The sequence below is a fragment of the Sus scrofa genome, chromosome 2 (assembly GCF_054392235.1).
Source record: "Sus scrofa isolate SSC_HxYL_T2T_F1_AM1 chromosome 2, Sscrofa_HxYL_maternal_Yorkshire_Landrace_v2.0, whole genome shotgun sequence".
NCBI classification, from domain to species: Eukaryota; Metazoa; Chordata; class Mammalia; order Artiodactyla; family Suidae; genus Sus; species Sus scrofa.
The window spans coordinates 104,377,219-104,402,063 of record NC_139384.1 but is presented as its reverse complement, the minus strand read 5'-3'; the positions used below and the strand labels follow the sequence as shown (position 1 = coordinate 104,402,063).

Here is a 24,845-nt window from a genome sequence, read left to right as displayed (position 1 = left end):
CACACAAAGAACAACTTCTCTAGGACAGACACTTGAAAGATGTCCAGATTTAGGGTGCCCTAACTCTTAAAAGACAAAAATCTTTATTACAAGAAAAGAGTAAATTAAAGCATCAATATATGTTTTACATCTCCATAAAAGTATGGTTATATTTTAATCTCTTGGTTATGAATTAAATTTTCAAATATATTAATTATTTATATATAAATATCAAAATCAGCAGTCTGTTCCATCTGTGCTGTAGTTAAAATAACTATAAAATTATAAAAAAAAATGACATACAAAGCATAACATTTTTATTTTCATTTTATTCTTAAATTTCTGCCACCCTATGACTGCATTTCCTTACTGTGAAATCACAAACATGTGATTTGTGTTAAAGATGTATTTACATTATTAATTTTAATCTCAAATGATAGAAAGTTCATACTGCTCATATTTAATTTTTTGATACCTATCAATAATCACCCTTTCAATACATAAAACTGGAAAATATTATAACCCAGTTATTTAGTATAAGTGACCACTAATTATGGAACAATATGGAAATGAAGAATGCCAAAGCACTTTTCATTATTCACTTTATAACAAACTAGGAAAGGTGGAGAACATACTTAAATATTAACATATGTATAAAGCCACTTAGGAAATAGAAAATGACAATGATTCATTTAAAATAGGAAGCAGAGTTAACTGAATAAAGCTGAGAAACTTTCTCAGAAAAGGACTTTGGTTAGATCCCGGCCAACTTTTTTTTTTTTTTAATTGTAATTTGTATATAAAACACATACACATTTTTTTCTGATATTCATATAAATATAGATATTCATATATATCAAGGAAACTTTAGAGGATACTTACATAAATCTCAATCCACCTACAATAGGAGAATCCAGTCTGTTTTTTCTCTCCAGTATCTCTTAAGAATTACACAGAGCATTTGCCACAATACTTTTTTTCCATAAAATATCGATACTTTCTGTGTTCCTCTTACTATGCTCCAAAAGTTAAGGTTATTGGTTTTTCACAAACAGCTGCAATTAGCTGAACTAATGCAATTAAAGAAAGAGGGTACACATACCATTGTGAGTACCACAAACAAAAGAGCTATTCCACAATAAGAAACCAAGTGAAGCCAAATACTTCAATGACATAGGTATAGAGAATCTGACATCATCATTTAGGTAATGCTGCTCAATTTGAGTTCTTTGACTGATTATTACAAAATGATATCTTTCTTCCATTATGTACAAATCATTTCCCAAATGGGAAGAATCTATTGAAAATGGAACTCATATTCTAAAATGGCCTTCTATGATAATCAAAGTAATTTCACCTGCTTAAATAGTTTGCATTGGAATGGGGAATGATAGTAAGTACCCTTGAAATTTTTCATTTAATACACAGAGAAGTTTGCTACAAAATCAAATATAAGTGTAACTACAAAAACAGTAATCTTAGACAAGTCTATTATCTTTCTCAATGTGTTATTTCATAGCAGCTTTGGCATTCTCAGTATGTTGCATTTGCTGAAGAGTAACTTAAGTCTCGAAAAAAAGTATTTTGCAAATTTAAATGCACTTCTTTAGGGACAGATCTAACCACCACAAAAATAGCTGCTGCATTTCATCCCAGACAGTTACAAATGAAAATGCAAGAAAAATTTTAAAAGGTAGTTAAAAGATGGAGAAAAAGACTAAAGGTAATAGTTGCTGCATGGAGAAGTAGCCAAAACATAGCCATCTGAGAATTAGGTAATATGATGAGAGCTCTAGGATGGAAATTCCTCTACCTGTTCACTAAATGTAAAATACATTATATTTTCTGTGCCAAAAGGATTAGACTTTTTGACTTCAGATAAAGCTTTCTGCTTGATTTAACTCCTTAGGCACAGATAAAACAGAAACTGCAAATAAAAAGCTAATTGCACACTATATTGTAGAGATAAAAAGTAATACATATTTTACAAAAAGGTAAGTTATATGTTTTATATGTTATGGAAGCCAGTTAGGTGACAATGTTTTATTATTTACTTACTCATCTTCCCATCCACTCATGCATTGTTTTAGAAAGCAGTATTAGGGGGTCTTTGCATGCCCGAATTAGATAGGGTGGGGGGGAATGCGGTGATGAAAACTGATATGGTCCCACTCTGGCTTTAAGGATATTAGTTTATAAAGAAACTATAGTACGTATCCTATAATTCAGGACAATTTGATTCAATCCAAGGTTATGGTCAGAAATGCTCAGTGATAAATTTGATGACGTAAGACTGTTAGGTATTATTTTTATCTGTGCTATTTCCCTAACATTGTTTCTAGGAAAAGTTTATCTCCTTCATCAGAAAGATACGTATCTATTTATTAATACTGTGAGGAAACAAACTTATAACTTTTTGACTAGTATTTTGTTTGATTGTTTAATTATAAACTCATGGAGGGTGAAAGACCTGAGAATAGCACCTGTTGTGTAGTAACACATCTTTAGGAGAATTCAAAGCAACATAAAGTGGAGGCAGAAATAACAAACTAGCAATTCGGAGGTGGCAGCAGAAAATCTAGGTTTCCTTCTTTGATAAATATTTTCTTAAGTAACTACAGAAAATTAAACATTGGGTAGTCACATTGTGTTCTTCTCTGAGCTGGCAGCTAAAAGAGATACATAAGATAAATGCCCTGTAAACATCTGGCTCTGTTACTCTCTCATGAAAAATCAATTTTATAAATTTCAAGTATAGCAGATTATTTTTTTAGGTTTAAGATCCCAAAGATAAGGATGTCTTAAGGAGTTTTTTTACTCTTTCCAAATTGTTACTTAACTTTGTATCTTATTGGACTTTAGATTTAACATTTGGGTCTTTCAGGATTTCATACATTGCTAACATGTTTGAATCTCTTGGGAATCTTACATGTGCCACTTAACTGCACATCTTAGAAGGATACATTCACCCCTGCTCTTGACCACAGGATGCTGATGAAGCTGTAAGTATGTTCATCTCTACTTCATCAGTTAATACTGTGGACCCTCTGGTTTGCCAGAGTTCATGGGGTTTCCAAGGGAAAGGTGCACTGAATCTTTTCTGATTTGATATACATGAGCTGTTCTCATCCCACAGAACCAGTAGAGGAGGGAAAAGTTAAGCATCTTCACTGACTTAATACATAATTTGGTATACTCTCTAATTTTGTGGTTGCTTTTCTATCTGTTCTATAAGTACTAATTGGTTGCTTGGTTAATAAACTAAATGTTCTTCTTTCTGGATTATCCATCCTGACATACTTTCTCTTCCTCATTCTCTTTCTTTTTTTCCTTCTTCTTTTTTGATCCTTGATCATCTCTACACTTCTGAGCAAGTTGAGAGTACATGCACAAATTTTTTGCATATTGGTTATCTACCAAAAAGGAAATACGAGTGATCAGAGGGGCTATAAGAAGAACAAATGAGTAATGCATGATGTACTACAAAGGAAATTTTATCCCTTCTCTTACGAATTTTAGTCCCCTAAGAAAGTTACTGCTGAAATTATTGAATCATATAAAATAAAGATTACCCTTATTAAAATATACCAACAGCACACACATCCAAAAAGATTTCTTAAAATGTCTACCAAGTAAAGCCTAGGTGAGAAATATATTTGTATTGCAAAAATTGCTACTAAAACAAACAAAACACAATGGTTTACCTCAACTAAAATGAAAAAAAAAATGACACCCTATTTTAAATCAACAGCAGCTTTAAAAGTTCAATAAGAAATTTTAATTCAAGATAATGGTGTGAAAAATTTATACTTAAGAGTTGTTTCCTCCTGAAAATCCCACTGAGTTTGCAATAAATAGATACAAAATGGGATGGGGAATAAATCCAGAAAAACACAGAGAAAATTTTAAAACCACCTTGTCTTAGTCTGCTCAGGCTGCTACAACAAAATGCCATTAATGGGTAACTTATAAACAACATATTTATTTCCCACAGTTCTAGAGGGTGGGAAGTGCACTCGCAGGTGTGGTAGTCTAGTGAGGTCTCACTGCTTAGGATGGCTGGCTTTTCACTGTAACCTCATATGGTGAAGGAACAAGGGGTCTCTTTATATTTCTTTTGTAAGGACACATCTCATTTATGAGGGCTTGCCCCTCATGACCTAATAACCTCATTAAGACCTCATTTCCTACCCTAATACTATCATTTGGTGGTTTTCAACATACAAACGCTTGGGAGACTCAAAAATTCAGACCATAGCAGACCTGAACAAACTTTTCTATAAATCTCTAGATATTATAAAGCAGATGGGATTGAGTAAATAAACAAACCAAACTGAGGAAAATCAAAGACCAATATAGGCATAGAAAAATCTCCAGTATATATATAGAAATCAGTTTCCTCAACGGACCCAGCTATATTTAGAATTAGGAGGTACAGATTATTGAATCCTATAGAGGAGATAGTGGGGTGAAATTTTCTCATTAAAGTATTGTTTCAAAATAAGTGAAAATCTAAGGAATATATATGGGCTCAAAGTATAAGTATCTAAGGAATATACATGGGCTCAAAGTATAACTATCTGTGTTTCAGAATAAATCTCATCTTAATTTGGCTATGGAGAAGGTGACAGCTTATTGCAACTTTTTCATTTATGCACCTAAGTAAAACTTTTTTCTGAAATATGCACAAAGGGGTTCTATACTGGTCTTACGTTTCAGCGAGAAGACCACTGAGAAAATACACTAGAAAATGAGTACAATCATTAATCATCCTAACCTCAATTCATAAATAGAGATGAAAATTCAAAAATTAGCTGGAAATAAAAATAAGATGTGTAAGATGAACAAAGAGTAAAACAATAAATGTGTGAGATGAACAAGCAGAACAGATGAAAGTACAATACTATTGGAAATATAATAAAATTAGTATAAATATTCTTAGAAAAGATAGTAGTACATTCTTAAATCAAAATCAGATTGCTGTTCAAAGGCAAAACATTAATCATAGAAAAGAAGGATTCTAGAAATTAAAACTAATAAGACATCTGGCTTCTGCTCTGGGGTTTAGCAGGTATAAGGAACGTCACCCTCATCCTTATAATGTAAAAGAGCCAGGTAAGTTTATCAAATTCATGACTTATTTTCAAATCCTTTGGAGAGCTGAGGTTGCAGAACAAAGCACTGGCTTCAAAACTAAGAAAGGCATCTGTTGTGACAGAGGTGAAATCACCTCCTGAATAAAAGGACCATAATTAAATACTACAACTTTATGCCCACGAATTTAACATTTTACATGAAATTATCATACTGCTTTGAAAAATACAAATTATCAAATTTCACTCAAGAAGAAAGAGATAACCTGTTGTCTCTTTAGGATCCATATCTCTTTAACAAACAGAATCTTATTTGAAAACCTTTGAATAAGGAAAATCCCAAACCTAAATAATTTTACTGGTGACTTCTACCAAATATTTCACATTTCATATCCTCTTCTAAAAAACAGAAGAAAAGGAGCTATTTCCCAATTATTTTTATGAGGCCAGCATTGCCTGAATACCAATGCTAGGCAAAGACATTATAAGGAAAAATATAGGTATCAATATTCTTCATGAACATAAACTCAAATGTCCTCCACAAAAAATAGCAAATGGAATCAAGTAATAACAAAGATGATACATCACAACACAATGGAGTGTATTTACAATAATTCAAGGTTCCACAGCTCTATATCAATCTATGTGATTCATTATATTAACAGATTTAACAAGCTCAAGATCCTATCAACAAACATAGAAGCAGCACTTGAAAAAAAAAATCAACACCCGTTTCTGATAAACTCAGTAAATTTGGAATGAAAGGGAATTCTTCCACCTGACAAGTGTGTCTAAAATAACCAAGGTCAACATCATACTTTATAGTGAAGCCTTGTATGTCTTATCCTTAAAATCAGCAGTATGTAGAAGTAATATCTCTCTTGACTTATATTCAACATTGTGCTAGATATGCTAGCTGATACAATGATAAAGTGAAAAAAATTCAAAGCACACAGAATATAAAAGTAGAAACAAGCATTTTCTATTCATAGATGAAATGATTTTCTACGTGGAAATCTGAAAAACCCAGATTTTTCTATAATTAATAGAATCTATTAAGTCTTAGGATACAACATCAACATAAAAATATCCATTTTACTCCTACCTTCTAGCAAGTAACAACTGGAATGTTAAAAAATAAATTCACTTAACTGTAGTACTAAATTAAATTGAAAAAAAAAAAACCAAGAAAATACATGTTCAGGATCTGTATGATGAAAACTATAACACAAAAATGAAAGTAACTATACAACACCTAAATGAAGATATAAACCATGTTCTTAGACTAAAAGACTCAATACTGTCAGGAAATAAATAATCCCCAATTTGATCTGTAGATTCAGTGCAATCATCATTAAAATTCCAGCAGATATCTGGAAGCTAATATTTATACAGAAAGACAAAGAAATTTGAATTGAGAAAATTATTTTAAAACCGCAGAACAACTTTGCAAGATTCACACATCTCAATTTAAATAATTACTTGAAAGCCACATTAATCAAGGCGGTGTGATATTAATGAAAGGATTGATCCATAGATTGATAGGATATAATCAGACTAGAAAATAATCTCCTCAAAATTAGTCAATGGATTTTTTTTTTTAACAGTTATAAGGCAATCTACCGGATGTCTCTCATTCTCCCTTTTTACCTTTTCCATCTTCCCTCTGCCCCACCAAGCCGGCCCCCTCCTCCCCAGCACATCACAAATTACATTATCTATACCTGAATCTGGCGTTGTGAGGAACTGTCTCTCATCTTCAGGTTCATCTTATCCTCTGAATTCTGAGATACTGCTGATGCCATATTTGACCATAATAGATGTTTCAGGGAAAGTTCGCAGGCAACAAGCGACAGGTTCTCAGGGATCTCCATGAGCAGCATCATCTTAGGGCAGAAGAGCCTGGAGCTCTAGACCTCCATCCACTTCTTCAGGCCTCGGTGGTAGCTGACGCCCTCCTCGCAGGGCTCTGTGTACGGGATGCAAGGCACCTTGAAGTGAGGTAGGAGATACAAGCTTGGTGAAGAACTCCCTTATGATGCCCGTGAAATGACCAGGGTGAGGCGGCGGTGGTTAGCCACAAGGCCCTCAATCTGGTGAAACTTTGCCAGGTGTGAGGCGTGCCGGCTCTGGTTCCAGGACACAGGGTGGAAGCCGAGGTACTTTGTTGCCGAAAATGGCTTGCTCTGGGCGGGGCGGCAGAGTGCGCGGTTGACGTGGTGCGCATGCGCCTGTTCAAGTGGCAGGCTTTCTCAGCTCCCTGGAACCTGGTTTGTTCTGTGGGTCGCGGCGGACCTGACAGCTCCTCGACCTGACCTGTTGGACATAGGGAGGAGTAGGGCTTCAACTAGATATCTCACGAAGAGAGTGTCATGCTGGTCGTGTACTGGGTGCTGCTGGGACTGGAAGAGAGACGTTAAAAGTTCATTCTGCCTGCCTCCCGCTGAACCACAGCTCCAGAAAGATCCTCCCGAGCAGGGCGCACAGGTGTCTGTTATTGTGGAGGGCCAATAACAGAATTTGTAGGACTTGTAGGGTGCTCCTGCTACTAGCCCCTGGAAGTCATCTCCAGGCCCAGCTCTGCTTCGTGCTTGGAGATGCTGGTGTTGAAGACACTGCTTTTTCTCATCCAGAAAGATTTCTGAGTCACTTCAGGCAGCAACTTCGTGTACCTGAGTCCCTGCTTGTTCCCTCCGCGAACTAGGGACTATCTGAACCATGACCTGTGTTCAGATAGAGCTGCTTGTTGGACAGGGTTTTGGTGAAGCCCGATTTGTTGCTGGGCAGTCACAGGAGCTCGCTCTCGTCAGGCCTTGGGGCTGCAAAACACCCAGGCTCCTGGCTACTCTCTCGGACATCGTCCTTGCTCTCGACGGTAAGCTCCCACCGTAGCATTGGAATATTTTTAAAGATATTATGTGTTGTGCTTCTGCCGATTAAGATGGCGGACATTTTTAGCTCCCTGGGCAGGATGTTACAGACTGCCGTTTTCAAATATCGGGCATCCACTTGACAAAATTGCTGCCTTTCTTGTTCTGGACATTAAGCATCTGCTTGTCCACCTCCTTCATGGACATGTAGCTTCTGAACACGATGGCCGTAGTCAGATAGCAGCCATGGCAGAGGTCACAGGTGGCCATCCTGTTCTTGGTGTTTGACATGTGCTGGGTCAGTTCCAGCATGTCAAGGCCTCCTACTGGCTATCTCTGCTGCTTAGCAGGGAAAAGCTGGCATGAAGAAATATAGGTGGAAGGGGACCATGTTCATGTCAGTTTGTGCAGGTCAGCATTGAGCTTGCCAGAAAAGCTGGCACGTAGTGATCCCACTCAAGATGACCAACAAACAGCAGGTGGTCCAAGTTGCCATCTGTGGGCATGGTTGGTTTTATGTTTCTGAAGCAGATGTAATGAATAGCGTCCTTATCAATGTAATAGGTCTCATCTGTGTTTTCTACCAGCTGGTGCACTGAGAGTATGGCATTGTAGGGCTCTCCCATCATGTCCAACCCCCAGGTGAAGGTGCCATGCTGAAAATATCCATGTTCCTATCTAGGCAGTACTCCTGGATCTTGCTGAGGAGAAGAGTACCCATCCCAGATCCAGGCCCTTCATCCAGGAAGCATGTAGGCAGCCATAGCTCTCAGTCTCCTTCTTTAGGACATCTTAATAATGCAAAATTATTTGTAGTTCTCTTTGAAAATGGTAAAACTCTAAAACAACCACAAAATGTTCTTCTTAGAAGAAATTGTAGGAGAAAAATTACTTAACTCTGGCTTAGGCAAAGAGATATTAGATACAACACCGAAGACATGATCTTAAAGGAAAAAAAGATAAATTGAACTTTTTATAAAGATAAATTGAATTTTTTTTTAAAAAAGCATTTTAATGCAAATGATATACCAAGTGAAGGAAAAGATAAGAGACACACTCAATGTTTACAAATCAAATTTCTAAGTGAGGACTTGTTTAAGGAATGTAAACATAAATCTAAATCTCAAAACAACAATCACAACCGTTAAACTGTATGGGGGAAATATGTACTTACCAGGTGACCCAGCAGTATTACTACAAGACAAATGAAAAAGTGTGTTCGCACACACACATCATATATTTATAACAACTTTATTCAGAGTCAACAATTGGAAACAAAATAAATGTCTTTCAACCAGTGAATGGATAAACAAACTTTAGTATATCCTTACAAATAGATGAGCCACAAATCTTCACAGTGTCTGGCTTAGTGAATGAAGTTAAATACCAAATAGAATATATTGTATGATTCCATTAATATATGATATTCTGGAAAAGGCAGTAATCTTAGGATAGAAAATAGATCAGGCAGTGCCATGCGCTGGGTTTTGAGAGGGAGAGGCTGAATATAAAGCAAATGTATTTGGATCATGAAACTGTTCTTCATGAAACTGTAATTGGGACCACACAGTTCTATGAATTTGTCAAGACAAATGGAGCCATATACCACAGAGTGATTTTTATATGTAACTTTGTTTTCTAAATCAGGATGCTGAGATAGATGAACTGTGACAAAGTAAATGAACTGCAATTGAGTCATATATTCATACTGAAGTGAGTGGGGGAAAATATCTGGTTTTAAATAAATTTGGAAAGCAGTGTTTTGACTGGATATTGTAAGGGTAAATATATCAAGAAATGTATCCAAACACTGTATTTAGTGAATGTGTTTCTCCTTTGGAAATGGCTTAATGAATCTAAAACTGTTTTTATTAGAGGGTTGAACAAGTAAATTCTTTGTACATAATGAGAACCAGGTTTCTGACTTTTGGAGGGAAAAGGTTATAAATAACCAAATAGGGAAAATTAGAATAAACCTTGTGGTGCTAGATTGGAGTAAGTATCACTACAGACATATAGATGGTAGATGACAGATTACATACCTAAATGCATACTGAATTATAGAGCTGTAAATGTAAGGATTGGTAAATATATTTCTAGATCTTTTTACTTAGAGGAAATAGAAGCAGTAACAATAAGCATACCTAATGCCCAGATCTTGGTTTCTAAGTATAATTTTCCAATAAAATGATTTAGGAGTCCATGGCAACATTGTTGATTTCAGGACTGTGGGGGGGGGGGGGAAATGAGCCTAGAGCATCTTGGTATTAGAGACAAATATATTTAATAAATAACAGGGGCATGTTAAAACGACGTAAGTGCCCAACTAAGAGAGCTTACCATGGACAAAGCTGCTGGAACAACTTGAGTAAAAAAAAAATAAGTAATGACAGAATAGGATTATAACCCCCAAATAAAATAAATATCCATTTGTCCATATGGCTATAAATAAATAAATGAGAAAGGACATATCTTCCTTAAATAAGAATAGATATAGGAGGAGAGAGGGATAGAGGAAATCATCATTAGAATACAATAGTAATAATTGCTACAGGCAAGATTCTCAGTGAGTGATAAAATGAGTGAATCTTTAGGAGTTCCTGTCATGGCTCAGTGGTTAATGAATCCCACTAGGAACCATGAGGTTGTGGGTTCCGTCCCTTGGCCCCACTCAGTGGGTTAAGGATCTGGCATTGCCATGAGCTGTGGTGTAGATTGCAGATGTGGCTCGGATCCTGTGTTGCTGTGGCTCTGGTGTAGGCTGGCAGCTATAGCTCCAATTAGACTCCTAGCCTGGCAATCTCCATATGCTACGGGAGCGGCCCAAGAAATGGCAAAAAGACAAAAAAAAAAAAAAAAAAAAAAAAAAGTGAATCTTTAAGTAAAAGTGATTACATTCATAATGTCAAAATACTGTCCCCTAATTATTTAGTAATTAAATAATAATAATGACTTTATAATGTAGAAGCCTCACAATTACACACTTCACCAAAGTAAGGGGAAGTACTATGATAAAAAATCTGGATAACATCATTGATGTTACAATGATATTTTATGATTCTTTTGCCAACTCTAAAAAGTAAAAAGTAATTAGACTCCAGGAAAAACAAAATCTGCACAAAAATTATAATTCAAATTGAAGTAAAATGAAAATGCAACTCAAATTTTTGTTTAAGAAACTGTAATTATTTATTATTAGAGAAAAAACTTTGGGACCTGATGGGCATATTTATGGCATTGTGATCACTATGTGATGCCAAGTGTTTATTGATCTCCAAACTCATCAATTTGTATACATTAAATAGGTAAAACATTTTAATGTCAATCATACCTCAATATAATGATTAAAAAATGTGATACAGGAGTTCCCGTCATGGCTCAGTGGTTAAGAGATCCGACTAGGAATCATGGGGTTGAGGGTTCGATCCCTGGCCTTGCTCAGTGGGTTAAGGATGTGGCGTTGCCATGAGCTGTGGTGTAGGTTGCAAATGGGGCTTGGATCCCGCGTTGCTGTGGCTCTGGTATAGGCCGGCAGCTACAGCTCCGATTGGACCCCTAGCCTGGGAATCTCCATATGCTGCGGGAGCGGCCCAAGAAATGGCAAAAAGAAAAAAAAAAAAAAAAAAAAAAAAAAAATTGATACATTTCAGGATAGGTTTCTCTTTTTTTTAAATTTTGCAGTTTTTGTGCCATGTTGGATATGTTTCTCTATACTTGTTCTTTCCTTTCTATGTACTGTCCAGTTTTGCAACAAGTAATATTTACATGAAAATGTAAATGTTCCCTATTTCAATATTCAAATCAAACTATGATAAAACATGAGTGTTAATTTTATCAGAAAACAAGCTAGAAATTTGATAAACCTTATCAATGGAATTTTAATGGTCTGAGTATCTTAAACTGGAAGGTAGCGTTTGGGAGAATTTGAGTGAGTAAGGATAACTAGTGTTTTTCAAAATCTCACCTGGAGGTGTCTGTCTTCATTTAGAGAGATAAGAAATAGATTTACATATGTTATTTAAAATTAAGTTTAAAATATATGAAAAAAACTAAAAATAACTTAATAACAAAAGGGCAGCAATGTTTAAAAAAAAGCCCTAAGGCAATATTCCTCAGATTTCAGAAAAGAAAATAGATACAAATAATTTAAAGTTGATAACTCAAAAAAGAAAAATAAAACAATACCTTTTATAATTTCTTTGAAAATGACCAGAACTAAAATGGAAACATATAAATGTTATTAAATGGAGAGACAGGAAGTGGGTATGAGTAATTTTAATTTTGAATTAATGCTCTAAGTTGTAATGGTTTGAATTTTATGTTTCCTTTTTACCATGTGCATGAATTACTTTATAGATAACATTTTTCTATAACTTTTTATAACATAACTTCAGATTTTCTTAAGATGGTTTTCAGTGGAAAAAATATCATTTCTGTTAAGTATGCTGTTTATTTTAAACCTGCCTGAGTTCTGGTTTTCTTTTGAAAAAAGTATAATTTTCAGGAACTGTTGTGAAAGATATAAAAATAGTGGTATAAAATATAAGAAAATAATATATAGATATATAGATATATAGAAAAAGAAAATGGGACTTATCCATATAATTTTAAATATATTATGACAAAAATCTTATTAGTCCTCAGAATGAGTCATTCTACAACATTAAAAATTTTTCCTCAGTTATTTTGCTGTCAACTTAGTGTAGCAAAATGATTTATAATGCCAAGAGACCATGAGAATTCCCTAACATAAGTGAAAAGTAACACATTCAATTTGGTGATCTTTTAATTACTTAAAATTTAATATCTTTTCCAATTTCAGAAATTAACTCAAATTTAGCACAAAGAAACCTTACTAAGAAAAATCAGTTGAAAAATGTCACAGATTTCTTTATCTTACTTGTAAAGCAGAATAAGTAAAAGCATTTAAAATATAATTTCATATAGATATATAAACATGATTTTTATTCTTTAAGCATATACAAACTTGTTTATAGCATTGTGAAATGTATTTCATTCTCATCTCTTTCCAGTTCTCTGCATGAGGCCTAAGCAGTGAACTAAGGCCAAGAAAAATCACACTGACCAGAACAAGGGAATGATACAAACAGACATTTGGTGAGACTATTTTGCCTCCAAATAATCTGGTGAGTAGTCCTGTAAAAGTAGAAGGCAAAATGTACTCACTAAGAACTGGAGATTTTTTGAGTAAAGTTTGTTACAATGAGTCAAATAGTTATTCATCTTATAAATGAAAAGAGTTTACACCTCTGATGAGTAATAAAGCATACCATATAAAATTAGATTAACCTATTTTGTTTATTCAGTTAATACTATTCAGAGGCTGTAAGATGAATAGATTCTGTTCTGAATACTGAGTATATTGTTACTGGGCAAAACTCTCACAAGAGCCTGTAACCTGTATAGGTTAACACAAAATAAAGAGTTAAATAGATAAATCAATTAACTAGAGGTAAGGAGACAAAGACATAGTGTTGTATTTCATAAATGTTATGAAGAAAACAAGTAGTGTGCAGAAATAGTGAATAATAAGGGTAAGTGTTCAGACTCGTGGCCACGTAAGGCTTTTATAAGAAGATGATATTATTATGAACCATGAAAAGTGGAGGCAAGCTAGCTATATAAGAAATGAGAGGCATCAGGTACATAGGAAATTAATTTTTGGCAGAGAGACAGCATATGCAAAAGCTCTGCAACAGGAGAAATCCATTGACTTTTTTGTTGTAGTAAAGGGAAGTAAAAAATTGAGAATGAGAAAATAACAGTTCTCTGAACATTTAAACAAAATATATTAACAATTGTATATAGTGTGCATGTGTATCTGCATTGTGAATACTTAGAACAGTTATGAGTACTTATATTTTTTCCCAATTTTGAAATTCCTAGTTTATTTATTCTGACTTTGGATATACCCAACCTCACCACTCTTTCTTTCTCATCCCCTCTTAATCATAGATTATATCTGATTCTTACAACTCCATCTTGTTCTATAAAAATAAGAAGCTTTTGTTTTAATCAGATATTTTAAAGTTTGCTCTACATGTCATTGTCAGGACATAGGTGTTTTTACAGAGCAATTACTTGGTGCCTAATACTTTGCAAAATGTCATTGATATGAGTGTAGTGCATAAAAGTTTTTAGGATCTAGAGTGAATAGGAGAGCCAAAGAACAAAATGATGGATTGACTACTGCTTTAGGTGTTATTATTGTGAAATATGATAGAGGCTAGTCATTCACCACGGTGTCAGATCTTTCCATATGCTTTCTCCAAAGGAGTTAGAGGATAAGAATGGAATATGAGAGGTAAGAATTATTGAACATTTCTATATTAAGCAATATGGCAGCTTAGGTGTTTTGAAATTTTTAGCATTGAAAATAGAGATAAATGATGAAGAAATAAAATTTTAACTTCTCCAAAAATTAAGCAAAAAACAGAACAAAATCTCAGTTGAGTCTGCAAACCTATATGATACGTGGTCCTTTAAAGCTTCTTATACCCTGGGAAGGATTTGCTGGCATCAGTAACTACTAGCTCCTTGAAGGAGCTTGTAGAGAAGGCTTAAGATTACAAGGGGTCTCCAGCTGAAACTGACAACTTTAAAAGAAGCTAGAGGGATCAAAGACTGTACCCTCAGAAGATTGAAAAATTATTTGGGAGAAACTTGAGCAGTGGATAGAAGATTTTAGTTAAAATCACTAAAAGGATGTCTGCTTTTTTAAAGAACTGTGGTGTTATTAAATCTTAGAGCCTGGGAACCTTTTGAGTAGTGAGGATCAGTTTCTCCTGCGTAAGTAAAGGGAGATTGCTTCTTGAATTCATATTGTCCTACCTATTGTGACTAGGAATCAGATTGCTCTATAGAAAAATAAATCAGTTAAACTCCAAAGTGGAAAATGGCAGTATTTATCTCTGGCTGTGGTAATTTTAGTGATTTGGCCTAGGTCATAAGCAGCAGTCTCCTTTGCTGCTTTAATTGTTTCTTTGCTGTTGTGAAGGAGATACATGGTCACTCAAAATGTTTCCAAAAGTGAAAATTTAATTTCCCATAGTCTTGCAAAGCAAAATTTGGTGCTGATACTGGGATAAAATATAGACTGAAAGCGTGGAAATGAAGTAGCAAATTTACATAATGTCTGTAAAATAGGATCATTTATTTCATAGACATGGATTTTTGAAATACATGTTTATACACTGCTGACAACATTCCTTGGGAACATGCAACATCAAAAAGCCTAAACATATGCACACCTGGGTGTCAAAGTATATTTAAGAAAAAAAAGTAATTAAAATATTTTAGAAGTATATATGGATCTATGCTTTGTATGCAAAATCAAAAAGAAATCTCTAACTAAAACCTGTCACTGCTCTCTGTAATCTGAACACATACAAGTTTAACAGCTGGGAAAGCATTGATATGACAGATGCTGAAAGCAGGAATTATCTTAAAATCTACATTTTACAGTTCATTCAATCTTTAACCAGAGAAACAGAACCAGAAAACTGAAGAGATCTCACAATGATATAAATTGGTTACTCAAGATGGCTGGGATAAGATTCAATCCAGGGAGTTTGCTACCATGTTAATCCTCTTTCCACACTCTATTCCCTCCCTAGCACAGTGTTTGGTCATTCCCACAGGTCATCAAGTCTTGGCAAGTTAAAATGCGTGTGTATCAGCCAAGTAATTTTTTTTCATAAAATAGTTTGAAGAAACTTTAATAACCTATCATAAAGTAGTTTAATGGCAGCTATAGCTAATATCCTTTTCCATTTCTTAAATTATGTTTAAGCCAGTAGAAAAATGTTTTTGCGCTAGCTAAAGATTGACCTCAGAGTGACTGAGAAATCTAAACTTGCCCTAGTCATCGATTCCAACTTTTGAAGTGCTTATGTGTGTCACAAGAAGCCTTGATTTATACTAGCCTCACAAAGAAACCTGGTTAATAAGGACCCAGCTAGCCCTCTAGAAAGCATATTTACTCAAGTGTACTTCGCTTCCTTGTGTATGTGTGGAAAATAGATTGTAACACTACACTTAAATATCTGTTGGTTACTACAGAGTGAACAGATCAAGGACAGATTAGAAATTTGCTGTGAAACACATTGAGACGGTATGGTACATAGGGTAAAATATACTGGGAGATTATAACTGCAGATGAGACCATTTGGCATATGGCAGTTGGATTTGGAATGAAGTATTTAAAAAAAAAAAAAGTCTGTTAGCTTGTAATGTAGAAGCAGAGCTTCAGCATGTAAAAGGTTTTTGTGATGGAAGTTATTAACATATAGTTGAAGAAGGTCCTTAAAGATCAGTAAAATGTGAATACAGTGCCCAGGTTGAATGAAGTGTTACCGTCAGAGGAAAAGTGGCCTAGATTGCCTGTTGAGTTAGGAAAAAGGTTATTACAATAAGGTTCATATAAAAATCTGTGTTGGTAAGGTCTCTGGCAGCCCATGAATTTATTATACATGCCTACTTTGAATCTGTCACTGAAGAAGAAGGAAGTAGACTCAGTGTTGTATTGAGTAGTAAGGGTCTGTGGTCAGGGATGGCCCCTGAAAACCGTGATAATTTTGTAAAAGTTGAATAAATAATAGAGTACAAATAGTAAAGAAATAAGAAGCACTAGAGATAGAAGAAAATTAGTAATTGCTGACTAATGTAATATTAGAAAATGGAGAAACTCTTTCTTTAGAAATCCTGGATGGTTGTGTTTATTCAATAAGAAGTTGTTCTTTATGGCTATGAGGGTGTTAACATTTTTTCCTTTTCTCCCCTGCAATGAATCAATCAATTCCTGATTTTAAGTCCTTCCCAATACACCTATGATCACTCTTAACATTAATCTAACTTATCTTCATAGTTTACATTTGCAATATTCTCAACTTCAACTGTCCTCCTAGGTAAGTTAAATTTTCTGCCTCCTCTGCCTCAGCATTAATGCCTTGATCACTGCTGAAGGAAAACACACAATTATACAAATAAGCACTGTTACTTATTTCCAGTTTCAGTTGTCATTCACTGCTCTCTCCCAATCATTCCTAGCATTCCTGATCAGCAACTGTTCTCATCTAGCCAATTTTTCATGCTCATACCAAGCATACTTTTACCAGGTTTCTTTTGTTTCTTCACACACACACACACACACACACACACACATGCTACATTGTAACAAATTGAGACCAGCATTCAGGAATTCCCTCCATTTTTCTGAGCAAACCAAAATTTCTGCACCTATTATTTCTGCCTTTCTCTTTTTTGCTAGCATAGTTGTTTAAATCAGATATGCCCAACTGTGGAAATCTTATGACCTTCCTCTTTCAGAGTTTTCAGGCTCTTGGTAATCACTATGGTTTCTACTAATCTTCAAAATATGATTTTGCTCTCTGTCTACTTAAATATGGATGTTGTACATACATTGCATACAGATAATTTTTCTCAATTATTCCTGACTTTGCTAGTTCAATTTTTATCTTTATATACCAAAGAGATTTTTAGATGTCTTTCCTCTCTAATTCTATATTTCTATAACACTCAGTGTGTTGCATAGAAAGCTCCATATTAAACACTGATTTTATTTTCTGTATTCCATACTTGTGAATTCAGAAACCAGACCTTAGGTGTTTTTTTAATTCTAAAATCAGACATATTTTTGGTATGTTATTTGTACCCACTAAGATTTATTAAAATGAACAAATGACAGAAAAGACTTAGCTAAGTAAGGTAATGGTAGTATCATTGAAAAGACAGAGGAAAGCGGGGGAAAAAGTCATTTGAAAGCAGGAAAAATCTGTCAGAACAGCCTCCATATATCCTCAGTTGGAAACAGAAGACTTGAGGAATGAGAAAAAAATTTTAGTTATCAGTCCTACTGGATATTTTTAATGCAAACTTCCACTTGAGTAAAAAAGTAGTGAAAATTAGTGGTTTTTGTAAAGCCACAAAATTTATGTGGTACATTTCCTTGGATATTTAAAAGATTGTTATCTAGTGGAAAAAGGTCTAAAACTATTACTTTATTTTATATCAATTTACATTTTTCATAGCAATCATTTTGTTGTTGGAATTGCCTTTTTGAAGTGAGTAACATCTGCTTTCTTGTTTCAGTAAAAAAGCATTATATATGAATTTGTTCACATTCAAGCTGCCTAATTAGAGGAAATTGAAAATAAAAGTAATTAACTGTTAAATAGTTCAATAAGTTCACCAAAGGCTAATTTGACTCTTGTCCAGAGTTTAACAATTCCTAGTATATACTTTTCCAAAACTAAAAATAATAAAATTAATCCTCATTAATATTGTATCTTATACACAAGATTTTCACATAGTACCTTTTTCTGATTATTTGTTTGATGCTATGTAATAGGATAGAAAGAACATAGGAGGTTATATTTGGAATGCATTTTTAAGATCATCCATTTATTCTATAAGTATAAACTGAATATGTGATGTATAAGAAATCTATAAGGTCCAAAAGTAATTTAATTCAAACTACTTATCTCACTAATTCATGCATTCTTTTAATTAACATTTACTAAGTTCCTGCTTTGCTTCAGGTATTACTCTAAGCAAGAGAGATTCAATAGTAAGAAAAGAAGAAACAAAGACATACAAAACCCAGAGTTGTTTCTTTTTAAATATAGTTGTTCAATTTAGTAGCTATATAAATTAATTCCTTTATGTAGTATTAACAACATATATTCTAGAAAAAAACTATCTGACTATGTGCAGATGACAATGGAAAGATCATTTTAATTTTATTACTGTATGGTTTTTATAAGAACTTGTAGAGAGCCATAACCTAATTCTGTTTTAGCAAATGTTTTTATTTTCAATATTTAGAAGGCATAAAACATAAACATGCTCCTATTATGCATGACGATCCTTTAAATATTTGAAGAGAAAGCCAATATTCTCTCTTTCTTTTTTTTTTTGCCTTTTTTAGGTCCACACCCAAGGTATATGGAGGTTCCCAGATTAGGGGTCTAATCAGAGCTACAGCTGCCAGCCACAGCCACACCCAATCCTTAACCCACTGAGCAAGGCCAGGGATCGAACCCACAACCTCATGGTTCCTAGTTGGATTCGTTTCTGCTGTACCATGATGGGAACTCCCAGTATTCCTTCTTATATGTATAACAATGGCGGAAAATCAGATCTTGGCTCACTTTAACTTTTGATCAAAGTAGTACATTAATAAAATTAAATAGTGAGCTTTCTATCAGCACTACTCTAATTTAAATCCAAAGCTTAAATGTGTTTCTCTAACATCCTATCATTCATCTTATGTGGTATGCCATCCTGCTAAAAGTGTTTTGAATCATGGTTGTATAAGTTATCAAACTAGTTATTCTTTTCTTCTGTATTCCTATAAACTAGAAGCTTAAATAAGTATCTTTTTGTTTTAAGATATTACATGACTAATGACAAAATAGATAGTCCTTTAGATTATTCTTTACTTCTTTGGCTAATGTAATCCTTTACCTCCTTGAAGACCTTATTCAAATACCATAATTTCAATATTTAAGAAAACTTGTGCTTCCCTTCTACTTGGGGGGCATCTAAATATATATACACATATATATTACATATATGTGTAAATAATACACTTTGTTTCATTTTTTTCTTCAAAGATTTATTTTGTATATAATGATAGAATAGTGTCTGGCTTCTCTTATGTCTAATTACCACAGACTGAAAATTATTGAAACACTAGGTGACTGTAATTCTAATGAATTTCCACATTAACATTTATGCTATCTGTATAACTTATCACTATTTTCTCTTCTATTTGAAGGATTTAATTTTGGAAGTAAATATACTTCATTTCAAAATGATTGCTACCAGAGCTGAAATTAAACCATAGAGTTATACAGATTTCAAATTATAATCATTGCAAATCCTTGAAATTCCAGGTCGTTTAAGTATATGTTATTAATGTTATTTAACTCAGTAGGTAATTTTCTGACTTGTAAATAGATTCTTTTACTACCTCTGGGTGGAAAATAACATCAGGCTATGAATTTAATGGTTATTCTTTAAAAGGAGGGCTTTTTTTTTCCATTTAAATTTATGTCATCCAGATTTCTCATGTTTCCGCGGCTACTGAAAGGAAGTGGTGTCCAATGTAATATTCATTGTCATTCACATGCATATTCCCATGTCCTTGAACCTGCTTGTTGCACAGCTGTTTGCTTTCAGGGATTGTGAGTACACCTGCCCTTGTTTTGTGTTCAGACTGTGGCTGGCTTTGAGATGAGATGAACACATGTTAAGTATGCAGGCATGAGATGACTTTCATCTTCTTCCGTGGTATATAGATGAATTCTTCTCTGTGGCAAACAATTGACTAACCTTTCCCTTCAAGTTCAATAAAGCAAGGTAATACTTTAGAAAGAGAACCTATCCATATTTTTCTTTGCGTAAAGTCTAGAAATACCTATATTCCCATTGTGTAATGGTATCCAGTACTTAGTTTATTTTTTACATTTGTGTGCTTTGGCCTGTATTTGTGTTAGTTAATATCATGTCATTAAAATCTTTTGGATCACTGGGATCCATTTAACTGACTGAGATAATACAATAAATTACTAGAACAAGATTTGTAAGGGTCAGTATATGAAAGTTGAGTGGCATGTTCAGATGGGAGAAAACTGACTGGCTGAATAATACTTAAAGATCACTTTAATCTGACTGTGATTATTTATCTCTTTGAAAATTATTTTTTTAAATTATAAGTAGAAATATTTCATAAATTGTAAATGAACATTTTCTGTGTGGAAGGTTCATAAGCGAAACTAAACATTCTCTAGATTGATAGGGCTACTCATGTGACTGAGAAGAAAGTGAGTGGTCAAGTTTAGGGAGATGGGATGCATTACTGTATAGATACACCATAGAAAGGAGTGAGGGGCAATATTGTAGGGCAAATAATTGTTCTAATGGGAAAAAATGTACTGATGGAAGAGTAATCAAAGGCAAGAGAGTTTTTTTCTGATAAAAATGTAGGAGTTCCTATTGTGGCTCAGTGGACTAAGAACACAACATGGTGTCCATTAAGATGTGGGTTCAATCCCACATCCTCAGTGGATTAAGGTTCCAGCTTTGCTGTTTTATGTCGCAGGTGCGGCTCATATTGGATGTTGCTGTGGCTGTGGTGTAGGCTAGCAGATGCAGCTTTGATTCGACCACTAGCCTGGGAACTTCATATGCCTCAGATGAAGCCATAAAAAGAAAGAAAAAATATGTAGATATAGGTTTTTTGCTTTTTCATTAATCGCAGAGAAAGACTGACTTTATAAATTAGATGAGGGAGATAAAGGTAACTAAGATTTGCTAGCATACCTGAAATAAAGATGTGTATATTGATACAAGCACTATGAAAAACAGTATGGAGGTACCTCAGAAAACTAAATATAGAACTAGCATTTGATTCAGCAATCCCAGTCCTGGGCAGATATCTGGACAAAACATTCATTCAAAAAGATATATGCATTCCTATATTCATTGCAGTGCTACTGACAATAGCCAAGACCTGGAAACAACCTAAATATCCACTGACAGATGAATGAGTTAAGAAGGTGTGGCCCAGGGGGAGTTCCCATTGTGGCACAGTGGTTAACGAATCCTACTAGGAACCTTGAGGTTGCACGTTCAATCCCTGGCCTTGCTCAGTTGTTGTGAGATGTGGTGTAGATTGCATACACAACTTGGATCCGGTGTTGCTGTGGCTGTGGTGTAGGCTGGCAGCTACAGCTCCAATTAGACCCCCCAGCCTGGGAACCTCCATATGCCATGGGAGCAGCCCTAGAAAATGCAAAAAGACAAGAAAAAAAAAAAGGTGTGGTACATATTCAATTGAATACTATTTGGCCACACACACAAAAAATAATAATAATGTCATTTGTGGCAATATGGATGAAGCTAGAGATTCTCGTACTCTATAAGTGAAATAAGTCAGAAAGAGAAAGACAAATACTATATGCTATCACTTATGTGTGGAAACTAAAATATGGCACAGATGATCCTGTCCACAAAACAGAAACAGACTCTTCATGTGGCCATGAAGAGCAGACTTGTAGTTTCCAGGGCAGGCAGAAGGAGGGAGTGGGATGGACGGTGAGTTGAGGTTGGTGGATGCAAACTATAACACTTGGAATTGATGGGCAATTTGCTCCTACAGTACAGCACAGGGGATTTTGTGTGGTTGGGTCACTCTGCTCTACAATAGAAATTGAAGAAACATTGTCAATCAACCATACTTTAATAATAATAATGAAAGATATATACACTGACAATATATGAAGATGATTATAAGATTTAGCATTAATCTTGTACTTTCTACATTATTTTTGAAATAAGTGAAAATTGAATTGTAAGCTAACTTAATTAATTGGTTTCATTATTTTCCTTAAAATGCCTTTTAACTGTAGTGACTATTGTTATAACTTCATTTATTTATTTAATAGTGAGCAAATTTGTTGTTTGTCATTGAATTAGGATATCAAACAAAAAGTGATCATAATGCATACTATTATACTTTCTTTAATATCTTCTTTTCTAAACCTACAGTTTTTAAATCTCTTCACACTGAGCACGCACTAGTTTTCCCAGCCTATGCATAGGAACATTCTTGCAATTTTGAAAGGATTTTTAGATCCCAACATTGGTTATTCAGCTTAGTGTCAGACAGTTGGAGTAAAGGCCCTATCAAAAAGAAAGAACAAAGGACTACCACTCTCCTTGGGACACTGAGTAAATGAGTTTGACTGTATATTCCAGTACAGCAATCACCCAGAATAGTGGAAAATCATCACATACTATTTCACCTAAAAATAAGGCTTTTAGCCCATTGTGGCTGCTTGGAACTTTATTTTTGTTTTCCTACATAAATATTGTATACACGGTTCTACTCTAACCTATAAAATTGAAAATGTTAAGGTTAAATCAAATAATTAGATTTTAATGACAATGATTTCCTTTTTGTATTATTTTATACAAATTAATAAAATCAATGATAATTTAATAAAATGTTAAGCACTAATCACAAAATGGAAATGTCATCAACATAATTCTGGAAAAATTCTGTTTTTATTGTCACATTAAACATGCTCAAATACAAATTTTCCTTCCTACTGCTTGCTTTAAATATAGGTGCTTTAAAAAATACAGTCTAATAAATACCATACTATATCACATACATTTGGAATCTAAAATATGATGCAAATGACTTTATTTACAAAACAAAAACAGACTCACGGACATAGAAGACAAACTTATGGTTACCAAGGTGAAACTGTGTGGGGGAGGGATAAATTAGAAGTTTGGGACTAGCAGATACAAACTGCTATGTACAAAATAAATTAAGAATAAGGTCCTACTAATAGCACAGGGAACTATATTCAGTATCCTTTAAAACATCATAGTGGTAAATAATATAAAAAATTATTTATGTATATATGGATATATGTCTGCATCACTTTACTGTGTGCCACAAACTAATACAACATTGTAAATCAGCTATACTTCAGTAAAAAACCTAATTTTTTAGACTAAAAAGAAATGGATTTTAGAAAGAAAATGAGTATAATTATTTTTCACCACTTCCAAAATTTTTGCATTATTTTTAATGAAACATTGTAAAATAGTTTAATGGAGATTAGATGCTAGTTGTGTATTTCTGACAAAGAGAATGTTTTCAGCAGATATTTGTCCATTTAAAAGCAAATAAATATACAATCAAAAGATCAAGAGAAGATACCTTTTACTCTAGTTTTAAAGTAATTTCACAATATCAAAAATCCTTCATATCAAATATGCTACAGATTTAGCCTTTTCTCTCATAATCTCACACTGAGTTTAAACAACAGCATATTTAAAAAGACCTCTTTGTCTTACTATTTCTCTTCCCAGCTATTATCATTATTTCTGTCTTTTTAACAATGGGTCTTTTTTGTGTGTGCATAGTAGGGATTTTTAAGATGAGATACACTCTGTTAACAAAATTTTAAGTGTAAAATATGTTATTATTGACAGTAGGTACAATGTGATATTTTTGATATTTCAGTCAGACAGATTTAAAATACTACTTACATCATATAATTCTTTTCAAGAATTTCTGAGATTCTCTTCTTAGTTTTATGTTATGGATCCCCACAAAATGATTGTATTATCTCAACTCAACCTTTTACTTTATTTCTAACCATAACAAATCCATTACTATATCTCTCTTCACAACACACATCTTGCTAATGTTTACCTTTTTGTCCTTGCTCAGAGTAGTTTCCTATTCTGGATAAACTGTGCTCTTATCCCCTCTTTACTATCCCTCCCCCCACACACACATCTATTCAAATCACATGTACTCTTTGAAGCAAGCTCAATTATAAATTTTCTGTTAAATCTGCATTATTTACTGTAATGCCTCAAGATACCTTATCTCTGAAATATTATAATCTTTGAAATACAGATTTCAATACTGTTCTGTTTGAACCACACTGTGCTGCCTTACTTTATATTCTTCCTTACATCTTTCAAGCCTTTCCCTCTCCCTCCCTATCAAATGTATATACTGAAATGCTATTACGTACATTTCATTACATACATTATACATTATATTATATTATATAATATTATATCACCACAGCAGCGTGGGATCGGAGCCGTGTCTGCGACCTACACCACAGCTCACTGCAATGTTGGATCGTTAACCTACTGAGCAAGGGCAGGGACCGAACCCGCAACCTCATGGTTCCTAGTTGGATTCGTTAACCACTGCGCCACGACGGGAACTCCTACAGATGTTTCTTATTGCCTATGAAATAAACAGCACATCATTGATAGGTCACTAGTAAGTGCTAATTAAGGAAAATGTGGCCTT

At 34.1% G+C, this 24,845-nt stretch overlaps 1 long non-coding RNA gene across 1 annotated transcript; it reads left to right on the top strand.

Annotated features, from left to right (window-relative positions):
• Positions 1 to 7,341: 7,341 nt before the first annotated feature.
• On the top strand, positions 7,342 to 15,306 carry LOC146405626 (uncharacterized). Its single transcript, XR_014836646.1, has 2 exons — positions 7,342 to 7,947; positions 12,976 to 15,306. It is a non-coding gene; the product is annotated as an uncharacterized LOC146405626 (long non-coding RNA).
• Positions 15,307 to 24,845: the final 9,539 nt, after the last annotated feature.